The sequence below is a fragment of the Neovison vison genome, chromosome 7 (assembly GCF_020171115.1).
Source record: "Neovison vison isolate M4711 chromosome 7, ASM_NN_V1, whole genome shotgun sequence".
NCBI lineage: Eukaryota > Metazoa > Chordata > Mammalia > Carnivora > Mustelidae > Neogale > Neogale vison.
Window position 1 is genome coordinate 124188570 of NC_058097.1, and position 11964 is coordinate 124200533.

Sequence of the window (11964 nt, forward strand, 5' to 3'; positions counted from 1 at the left end):
AACCAGCTCTACAGCAAATATAGAAAGGGGTCCTCTAAACAAAGAGAGATCCTAATAGTAGTAGACCAGATTGGAACAGAGACAATATACAGGAACAGTCACCTTACACACAATAAAATGGCACTAAATTCATATTTCTCAGTAGTTACCCTGAATGTGAGTGGGCTAAATTCCCCCAAGCAAAAGACACACTGTATCAGAATGGATTAAAAAAAAATCAATATGGGGGAGGAGTCAAGATGGCGGAGAAGTAGCAGACTGAGACTACTTCAGCTAGCAGGAGATCAGCTAGAGAGCTTATCTAAAGATTGCAAACACCTGCAAATCCATCGGCAGATCGAAGAGAAGAAGAACAGCAATTCCAGAAACAGAAAAACAACCACTTTCTGAAAGGTAGGACTGGCGGAGAAGTGAATTCAAAGCGACGGGAAGATAGACCCCGGGGGGAGGGGCCGGCTCCTGGCAAGCGGCGGAGCAACAGAGCACAATTTCAGGACTTTTAAAAGTCTGTTCTGCTGAGGGACATTGCTCCAGAGGCTAAACCTGGGCAAAGCCCACGCGGGGTAGGCGTGGCCTCAGGTCTCGCAGGGTCACAGAAGGATCGGGGGTGTCTCAGTGTTGCAGAGCTTGCAGATATTGGAACGGGAAAGCCAGCTACAGAGACAGAGCTGACAGTAAGCTCACAGCTCGGTGTTGCCTTGAACTGGTCGCAGGCTCGGTGAGCTCGGAGCGTGGCCAGAGGTTAGGCAGAAGGGAGTTACTAGGAGCTGTTCGCTGAGGGCGCACTGGGGAGCGGGGCCCCGAGGCCGCCGACCAGCAAGCCGCCATTTGTATTCCCGTCCTCCAGAACTCTACGGAAAGCGCTCAGGGAACAAAAGCTCCTGAAAGCAAACCCGAGCAGATCACTCAGCCCGGCCCCTGGTAAGGGCGGTGCAATTCCACCTGGGGCAAAAACACTTGAGAATCACTACAACAGGCCCCTCCCCCAGAAGATAAGCAAGAAATCCAGGCAAGACCAAGTTCACCTACCAAGGAGTGCAGTTTCAATACCAAGGAGAGCAGCAGAATTCCAGAGGAGGAGAAAACAAACCACGGAACTCATGGCTTTCTCCCTGTGATTTTTTAGTCTTGCAGTTAATTTAATTTTTTTCTTTTTCATGTTTTTTCTCTACTTCTGCTAAAATTTTTATTAACTTTTACCGTTTTCTTTTTTACGTTTTTAAACCAGTTTATCTAATATTTATATATATATATATATATCGTTTTCTTTTTTTTTAATTATTTTTTTTCTTTCTTTCTTTTTGAACCTCTTTTTATCCCCAAATCAGAAGAGATCCTGAGATCCCAATCAGAGGAGATCCCAATCAGAGGAGATCCCTCACCCAATCATGAGGGGGGAGAAATCCCCCCCTCACGATTTGGGATCTCATCTGATTTGGTTAAAGCATATTTTCCTGAAATTGTTGCCACCCTTTTAGTATTTTACTTGCTCCTTCATATACTCTTAGCTGGACAAAATGACAAGGCGGAAAAATTCACAACAAAAAAAAGAATAAGAGGCAGTACCGAAAGCTAGGGACCTAATCAATACAGACATTGGTAATATGTCAGATCTAGAGTTCAAAATGACAATTCTCAAGGTTCTAGCCAGGCTTGAAAAAGGCATGGAAGATATTAGAGAAACCCTCTCCAGAGATATAAAAGCCCTTTCTGGAGAAATAAAAGAACTAAAATCTAACCAAGTTGAAATCAAAAAAGCTATTAATGAGGTTCAATAAAAAATGGAGGCTCTCGCTGCTAGGATAAATAAGGCAGAAGAAAGAATTAGCAATATAGAAGACCAAATGACAGAGAATAAAGAAGCTGAGCAAAAGAGGGACAAAGAGCTACTGGACCACGAGGGGAGAATTCGAGAGATAAGTGACACCATAAGACGAAACAACATTAGAAAAATCGGGATTCCAGAAGGAGAAGAAAGAGAGAGGGGAGCAGAAGGTATACTAGAGAAAATTATTGGGGAGAATTTCCCCAATATGGCAAAGGGAACGAGCATCAAAATTCAGGAGATAAAGAGAACGCCCCTCAAAATCAATAAGAATAGGCCCACACCCCGTCACCTAATAGTAAAATTTACAAGTCTTAGTGACAAACAGAAAATCCTGAAAGCAGCCTGAGAAAAGAAGTCTGTAACATACAATGCTAAAAGTATTAGATTGGCAGCTGACTTATCCACAGAGACCTGGCAGACCAGAAAGAGCTGGCATGATATTTTCAGAGCACTTAACGAGAAAAACATGCAGCCAAGAATACTATATCCAGCTAGGCTATCATTGAAAATAGAAGGAGAGATTAAAAGCTTCCAGGACAAACAAAAACTGAAAGAATTTGCAAACACCAAACCAGCTTTACAGGAAATATTGAAAGGGGTTTTCTAAGCAAAGAGAGAGCCTACAAGTGGTAGATCAGAAAGGAACAGAGACAATATACAGTAACAGTCACCTTACAGGCAATACAATGGCACTAAAATCATATCTCTCAATAGTTACCCTGAATGTTAATGGGCTAAATGCCCCAATCAAAAAACACGGGGTATCAGAAGGGATAAAAAAACAAAACTCATCTATATGTTGCCTTCAAAAAACTCATTTTAAACTCGAAGACAACTCCAGATTTAATGTGAGGGGGTGGAAAAGAATTTACCATGCTAATGGACATCAGAAAAATGCAGGAGTGGCAATCCTTATATCAGATCAATTAGATTTTAAGCCAAAGACTATAATAAGAGATGAGGACGAACACTATATCATACTCAAAGGGTCTGTCCAACAAGAAGATCTAACAATTTTAAATATCTATGCCCCCAACGTGGGAGCAGCCAACTATATAAACCAATTAATAACAAAATCAAAGAAACACATCAACAATAGTACAATAATAGTAGGGGACTTTAACACTCCCCTTACTGAAATGGACAGATCATCCAAGCAAAAGATTAACAGGGAAATAAAGGCCTTAAATAATACACTGGATGAGATGGACATCACAGATATATTCAGAACAATTCATCCCAAAGCAACAGAATACACATTCTTCTCTAGTGCACATGGAACATTCTCCAGAATAGATCACATCCTTGGTCCTAAATCAGGACTCAACCGGTATCAAAAGATTGGGATCATTCCCTGCATATTTTCAGACCACAATGCTCTGAAGCTAGAACTCAACCACAAGAGGAAGTTTGGAAAGAACACAAATACATGGAGACTAAACAGTATCATTCTAAAGAATGAATGGGTCAACCAGGAAATTAAAGTAGAATTGAAAAAAATCATGGAAACAAATGATAATGAAAATACAATGGTTCAAAATCTGTGGGACACAACAAAGGCAGTCCTGAGAGGAAAATATATAGCGGTACAAGCTTTTCTCAAGAAACAAGAAAGGTCTCAGGTACACAACCTAACCCTACACCTAAAGGAGCTGGAGAAAGAACAAGAAAGAAACCCTAAGCCCAGCAGGAGAAGAGAAATCATAAAGAGCAGAGCAGAAATCAATGAAATAGAAACCAAAAAAACAATAGAACAAATCAATGAAACTAGGAGCTGGTTCTTTGAAAGAATTAATAAAATTGATAAACCCCTGGCCAGACTTATCCAAAAGAAAAGAGAAAGGACCCAAATAAATAAAATCATGAATGAAAGAGGAGAGACCACAACTAACACCAAAGAAATACAACCTATTATAAGAACATACTATGAGCAACTCTATGCCAACAATTTTGACAATCTGGAAGAAATGGATGCATTCCTAGAAACATATTAAATACCACAACTGAACCAGGAAGAAATAGAAAGCCTGAACAGACCCATAACCAGTAAGGAGATTGAAACAGTCATTAAAAATCTCCAAACAAACAAAAGCCCAGGGCCAGAAGGCTTCCCGGGGGAATTCTACCAAATATTTAAAGAAGAACTAATTCCTATTCTCCTGAAACTGTTCCAAAAAGTAGAAATGGAAGGAAAACTCCAAAATTCATTTTATGAGGCCAGCATCACCTTGATCCCAAAACAAGACAAGGATCCCATCAAAAAAGAGAGCTATAGACCAATATCCTTGATGAACACAGATGTGAAAATTCTCACCAAAATACTAGCCAATAGGATTCAACAGTACATTAAAAGGATGATTCACCACGACCAAGTGGGATTTATTCCAGTGCTGCAAGGTTGTTTCAACATCCGCAAATCAGTCAATGTGATAAAACACATCAATAAAAGAAAGAACAAGAACCATATGATACTCTCAATAGATGCTGAAAAAGCATTTGACAAAGTACAGCATCCCTTCCTGATGAAAATTCTTCAAAGTGTAGGGATAGAGGGCACATACCTCAATATCATCAAAGCCATCTATGAAAAACCCACCGCAAATATCATTCTCAATGGAGAAAAACTGAAAGCTTTTCCACTAAGGTCAGGAACATGGCAGGGATGTCCATTATCACCACTGCTATTCAACATAGTACTAGAAGTCCTAGCCTCAGCAATCAGACAACAAAAGGAAATTAAAGACATCCAAATCGGCAAAGAAGAAGTCAAATTATCACTCTTCACAGATGATATGATACTATATGTGGAAAACCCAAAAGACTCCACTCCAAAACTGCTAGAACTTGTACAGGAATTCAGTAAAGTGTCAGGATATAAAATCAATGCACAGAAATCAGTTGCATTTCTCTACACCAACAACAAGACAGAAGAAAGAGAAATTAAGGAGTCCATCCCATTTACAATTGCACCCCAAACCATAAGATACCTAGGAATAAACCTAACCAAAGAGGCTAAGAATCTATACTCAGAAAACTATAAAGTACTCATGAAAGAAATTGAGGAAGACACAAAGAAATGGAAAAATGTTCCATGCTCCTGGATTGGAAGAATAAATATTGTGAAAATGTCTATGCTACCTAAAGCAATCTACACATTTAATGCAATTCCTATCAAAGTACCATCCATCTTTTTCAAAGAAATGGAACAAATAATTTTAAATTTTATATGGAACCAGAAAAGACCTCGAATAGCCAAAGGGACATTGAAAAAGAAAGCCAAAGTTGGTGGCATCACAATTCCGGACTTCAAGCTCTATTACAAAGCTGTCATCATCAAGACAGCATGGTACTGGCACAAAAACAGACACATAGATCAATGGAACAGAATAGAGACCCTCAACTCTATGGTCAACTAATCTTTGACAAAGCAGGAAAGACTGTCCAATGGGAAAAAGACAGCCTCTTTAATAAATGGTGTTGGGAAAATTGGACAGCCACGTGCAGAAAAATGCAATTGGACCATTTCCTTACACCACACACAAAAATAGACTCAAAATGGATGAAGGACCTCAATGTGAGAAAGGAATCCATCAAAATCCTTGAGGAGAACACAGGCAGCAACCTCTTCTACCTCAGCCGCAGCAACATCTTCCTAGGAACATCGCCAAAGGCAAGGGAAGCAAAGGCAAAAATGAACTTTTGGAATTTCATCAAGATCAAAAGCTTTTGCACAGCAAAGGAAACAGTTCACAAAATCAAAAGACAACTGACAGAATCGGAGAAGATATTTGCAAACGACATATCAGATAAAGGACTAGTGTCCAAAATCTATAAAGAACTTAACAAACTCAACACCCAAAGAACAAATAATCCAATCAAGAAATGGGCAGAGGACATGAACAGACGTTTCTGCAAAGAAGACATCCAGATGGCCAACCGACACATGAAAAAGTGCTCCATATCACTCGGCATCAGGGAAATACAAATCAAAACCACAATGAGATATCACCTCACACCAGTCAGAATGGCTAAAATCAACAAGTTAGGAAATGACAGATGCTGGCGAGGATGTGGAGAAAGGGGAACCCTCCTACACTGTTGGTGGGAATGCAAGCTGGTGCAACCACTCTGGAAAACAGCATGGAGGTTCCTCAAAGTTTTTAAAATAGAACTGCCCTATGACCCAGCAATTGCACTACTGGGTATTTACCCTAAAGATACATATGTAGTTATCCAAAGGGGCACGTGCATCAGAATGTTTATAGCAGCAATGTCCACAATAGCCCAACTATGGAAAGAACCTTGATGTCCATCAACAGATGAATAGATCAAGAAGATGTGGTATATATACACAATGGAATACTATGCAGCCGTCAAAAGAAACGAAATCTTGCCATTTGTGACAACATGGATGGAACTAGAGCATATCATGCTTCGCGAAATAAGTCAAGCGGAGAAAGACAACTATCATATGATCTCCCTGATATGAGGAAGTGGTGATTCAACATGGGGGCTTAAGTGGGTAGGAGAAGAATCCATGAAACAAGATGGGACTGGGAGGGAGACAAAACATAAGTGACTCTTAATCTCATGAAACAAACTGAGGGTTGCTGGGGGGAGGGGTTTGGGAGAAGGGGGGTAGGGTTATGGACATTGGGGAGGGTATGTGCTTTTGGGTAAATTGGAAGGGGAGGTGAACCGTGAGAGACTATGGACTCTGAAAAACAATCTGAGGGGTTTGAAGTGACGGGGGTGGGGGTGGGAGGTTGGGGTACCAGGTGGTGGGTATTATAGAGGGCACGGCTTGCATGGAGCACTGGGTGTGGTGAAAAAATAATGAAAAATGTTTTTCTGAAAATAAATAAATTGGAAAAAAATCCAAAAAAATATCAATATGCTGTCTACACGAAACTCATTTTGGACCCAAAGACACCTCCAGATTTAAAGTGAGGGGTTGGAAAACAATTTACCATGCTAATAGACACTGAAGGAAAGCTGGAGTGGCAATCCTTATATCAGATAAATTATATTTTAAGCCAAAACTATAATAAGAGATCAGGAAGGACACTCTATCAAACTCAAAGGGTTTCTCCAACAAGAAGATCTAACAATTTTAATTATCTATGCCCCTAACATTGGATCAGCCAACTATATAAACCAGTTAGTAACAAAATCAAAAAAAAAAAAATTGAAACAATACAATAATAGTAGGGGACTTTAACACCCCCCCCTCACTGCAGTGGATAGATCATCCAAGCAAAAGATCAACAAGGAAATACAGGCCTTAAATGACACACTGGACCAGATGGACATCACAGATATATTCAGAACATTCCATCCCATAGCAACAGAATACACATTGTTCTCTAGTACACATGGAAATTTCTGAAGAATAGATTACATCCTGAGTCACAAATCAGATCTCAACCTGTACCAAAAGGTTGGGATCATTCCCTGCATATTTTCAGACCATAATGCTCTGAAGCTAGAACTCAATCACAAGAGGAAACTTGGAAAGTATCAAATACATGGAAGCTAAAGAGCATCCGACTGAATAATGAATGGGTCAACCAGGAAATTAAAGGAGAATTGAAAAATTTCATGGAACCAAATCATAATGAAACACACCAGTTCAAAATCTGTGGGACACAGCAAAGGCTGTCCTGAGAGGAAAATATACAGCAGTACAAAACTTTCTCAAGAAACAGAAAGTTCTCAAATATACATCCTAACCCTACACCTAAAGGAGCTGAAGAAAGAAAAACAAAGAAAGCCTAAACCCAGCAGGAGAAGAGAAATAATTAAGATTGGAGCAGAAATCAATGAAATAGAAACAATAAATAAATAAATAAATAAATAAATAAATAAATAAATAAATAAAACCAATAAAAAAAATCAACGAAACTAGGAGCTAGAAACTAGGAGCAATGAAACTAGGAGCTGGTTCTTTGAAATAATTAATAAGATTGATAAAACCCTGGCCAGACTTATCAATAAGAAAAGAGAAAGGACCCAAATAAATAAAATCATGAATGGAAGAGGAGAGATTACAACCAACACCAAAGAAATACAAATAATTAAAAGAACGTATTATGAGCAACTATGCACAAGCAAATTTGACAATTTGGAAGAAATGGAGGTATTCCTAAAACCTTCCTGAACCAGGAAGAAATAGAAAACTTGAATAGGCCCATAACCAGTAAGGAGATTGAAACAGTCATCAAAAAATCTCCCCAAAACAGAGCTCAGGTCCAGGTGGCTTCCCAGGGGAATTCTACCAAACATTTAAAAGAATTAATTCCTATTCTCCTGAAACTGTTCCAAAAAAAGTAGAAATATAAGAAAAACTTCCAAACTCATTTTATGAGGCCAGCGTTACCTGATCTCAAAACCAAAGACCCCATCAAAAAAGAGAATTATACACCAATATCCAATTATACACCAATATCCTTGATGAACACAGATACCAAAATTCTCACCAAAATACTAGACAGTAGGATCCAACAATACATTAGAAGTATTATTCACCACGACCAAGTGGGATTTATTCCTGGGCTGCAAGGTTGGTTCAACATCCGCAAATCAATCAATGTGATACAATGCATTAATAAAAGAAAGAATAAGAACCATATGATACTCTCAATAGATGCTGAAAAAGCATTTGACAAAATAGAGCATTCTTTCTTAATCAAAGCTCTTCAAAGTGTAGGGATAGAGGGTACATACCTCATCATCAAAGCCACAGTGAATATCGTTCTCAATGGAGAAAAACTGAGAGCTTTTCCACTTGGGTCAGAAACATGGCAGGGATGTCCATTATCACCACTGCTATTCAATACAGTACTAGAAGTCAGCATCAGCAGTCAGACAACAAAAATAAATTAAAGGCATCCAAATCAGCAAAGAAGTCAAACTCTCATTCTTTGCAGATAATATGATACTTTATGTGGAAAACCCAAAAGACTCCACTCCAAATCTGCTAGAACTTGTACAGGAATTCAGTAAAGCATCAGGATATAAAATCAATACACATAAATCAGTTGCATTTCTATACACCAACAAGACAGAAGAAAGAGAAATTAAGGAGTCTATTCCATTTACAATTGTATCCAAAATCATAAGATACCTAGGAATAAACCTAACTAAAGAGGGAAAGAATCCATACTCAGAAAACTATAAAGTACTCATGAAAGAAATTGAGGAAGACACAAAGAAATGGAAAAATGTTCCACAAATATTGTGAAAATGTCTATGCTACCTAAAGCAATCTACACATTTAATGCAATCCTTATCAAAATGCCATCAATTTTTTCTAAGAAATGGAACAAATAATCCTTAAATTTATATGGAACAAAGAAAGACCTCGAATACCCTGAGCAATGTTGAAAAAGAAAGCCAAAGTTGGTGGCATCAGAATTCCAGACTTCAAGCTCTATTACAAAGCTGTCATCATCAAGACAGTATGGTACTGGCACAAAAACAGACACATGGGTCAGTGGAACAGAATAGAGAGCCCAGAAATAGACCCTCAACTCTATGGTCAACTTATCTTTGACAAAGCAGGAAAGAATGAGCAATGGAAAAAAAAAGACCGTCTCTTCAACAAATGGTGTTGGGAAAATTGGACAGCCTCATGCAGAGAAATGAAACTGGACCATTTCCTTACACCACACACAAAAATAGACTCCAAATGGATGAAAGCCCTCAATGTGAGAAAGTAATACATCAAAATCCTTGAGGAGAACTCAGGCAACAACCTCTTCGACCTCTGCTGCAGCAAATTTTTCCTAGAAATATGGCCAAGGGCAAGGGAAGCAAGGGCAAAAATGAGCTATTGGGACTTCATCAAGATCAAAATCTTTTGCACAGCAAAGGAAACAGTCAACAAAACCAGAAGATAACTGACAGAATGGGAGAAGATATTTGCAAACAACATATCAGATAAAGGGCTTGTGTCCAAAATCTATAAAGAACTTAGCAAACTCAACACCCAAAGAACAAATAATCCAATCAAGAAATGGGCAGAGGACATGAAGAGACATTTCTGCAATGAGGACATCCAGATGGCCGACAGATACATGTAAAAGTGCTCCACATCACTCAGCATCAGGGAAATACAAATCAAAACCACAGTGAGATACCACCTCACCCCAGTCAGAATGGCTAAAATTAAGAAGTCAAGAAATGACAGATGCTGGCAAGGATGCGGAGAAAGGGGAACCCTCCTACACTGTTGGTGGGAATGCAAGCTGGTGCAACCACTCTGGAAAACAGCATGTAGGTTCCTCAAAAAATTGAAAATAGAGCTAACCTATGATAGAGCAATTGCACTACAGGGTATTTTCCCTAAAGATAGAAATGTAATGATCCAAAGGAGCACTTGCACCTGAATATTTATAACAACAACATGCACAATAGCCAAACTATGAAAGAACCTAGATGTTCATCAACAGATGAGTGGATAAAGAAGAGGTGGTATATATACCACCTGTTGTATATACACCATGGAATACTACACAATGGAATACTATACAACCATCAAAAGAAATGAAATTATTGCCTTTTGCAATGATGTGGTTGGAACTAGAGGGTATTATGCTGAGCAAAATAAGTCAATCAGAGAAAGACAATTATCATATGATCATATATATATAGGTATATATACATACACACACAATAGAATACTATGCAACCATCAAAAGAAATGAAATATTGCCTTTTGCAATGATGTGGATGGAACTAGAGGGTATTATGCTGAGTGAAATAAGTCAATCAGAGAAAGAAAATTATCATATGACCTTCCTGATATGAAGAGCTTGAGAGGCAACGTGGGGTGTTTGGGGGGTAGGGAAGGAAAAAATGGAACAATATGTGATTGGGAGGGAGACAAACCATGAGACACTCTTAATCTCACAAAACAAACTGAGGAACTGAGAGTTCCTGGGGGAAGGGGTGTAGGGGGAGGGTGGTTGAGTTATGAACATTGGGGAGGGAATGTGCTATGGTGAATGCTGTGAAGGGTGTAAACCTGGCGATTCACAGACCTGTACCCCTGGGGCTAATTATACATCATATGTTAATAAAAAATTAAAAAAAAATTAAAAACACTGGAATGTTTTAGGGTTGTGCGACTAATGTCCAGTATGACATAGAAGAAATATTGGAACACAGAGCTTATTAGAACAAAGTGATTCCTTAGCCATTTCTGTAGTTTTCAGGGAGAACAAGCTGCCTCTTTTCACTTCCAGAATTTTTTTTTTGTATCTATGTGCCTTGAATTCCCCCCATCTACTCTGTGATTGATTGCTTCCTGTTACTAGCCCAAATCTGCCATCATTGGGCAATTTTCAATAATCTACAACCACCAATTCCTACCGGCCATATCATTACCAAGGCTCTTTCCCCAAAGAAATAGATAATTTTAGCCATGGTTGATGTTGGGGTGGGAGTGAGATGAATCATTAAAATGAATCACACTAGGCACTGGGGTGGCTCAATTGGTTAAGTGTCTGCCTTTGTCTCAGGTCATGATCCCAGGGTGCTGGAATCAAGCCCACTTTGGACTCTCTGCTCAGTGGGGATCCTTCTTCTCCCAATATCCCTGTCCCCCACTGAGGATCCCTCTCTCTCACTCTCTTTGCCAAATAAATAAAATCTCACAAAAATGAAAATAAAATGAATTGCACTAAGGCATAAATAACTAATATTCCACTTCATACCTCCCCAAAACTCTTCCATTTTTGACAAATAGTCCAATACCTCACAAAATAATAATTCTTTGGTGGTTGAACTCTAGGAAAGGTAAGTTTCACTTTATGTGCATTAAACTTATCTGGTTAAATAAAAGATTAAGAACTACAAATGAGATTTCAAGAATTCACCTAAGTGTTGACCCTATTTTCTTACCTCATAGTCACCTGATCCAAATTTAAATAAACATTCCTTTCCAGTAAAGATGAACTTAATGAAACAATATTAACTCTTAAGCTAAATGCTAGCTTTTTTCTAGGAAATAATGAACCACATTTATATAACCAGTGTAGACTCCTTTTGGAAGGGATTTTAATCATTAAAAAATATAGGCTCTTGATTCACTTGAGGAGCTATATAATCCTGTTTGAGTAATTTCGTATTCT

At 38.7% G+C, this 11964-nt stretch overlaps 1 pseudogene; it reads right to left on the reverse strand.

Annotated features, from left to right (window-relative positions):
* Nucleotides 1-11739, reverse strand: part of LOC122913468 — a 31270-nt pseudogene extending 19531 nt beyond the window's left edge.
* Between the last annotated feature and the right edge of the window lie 225 nt (nucleotides 11740-11964).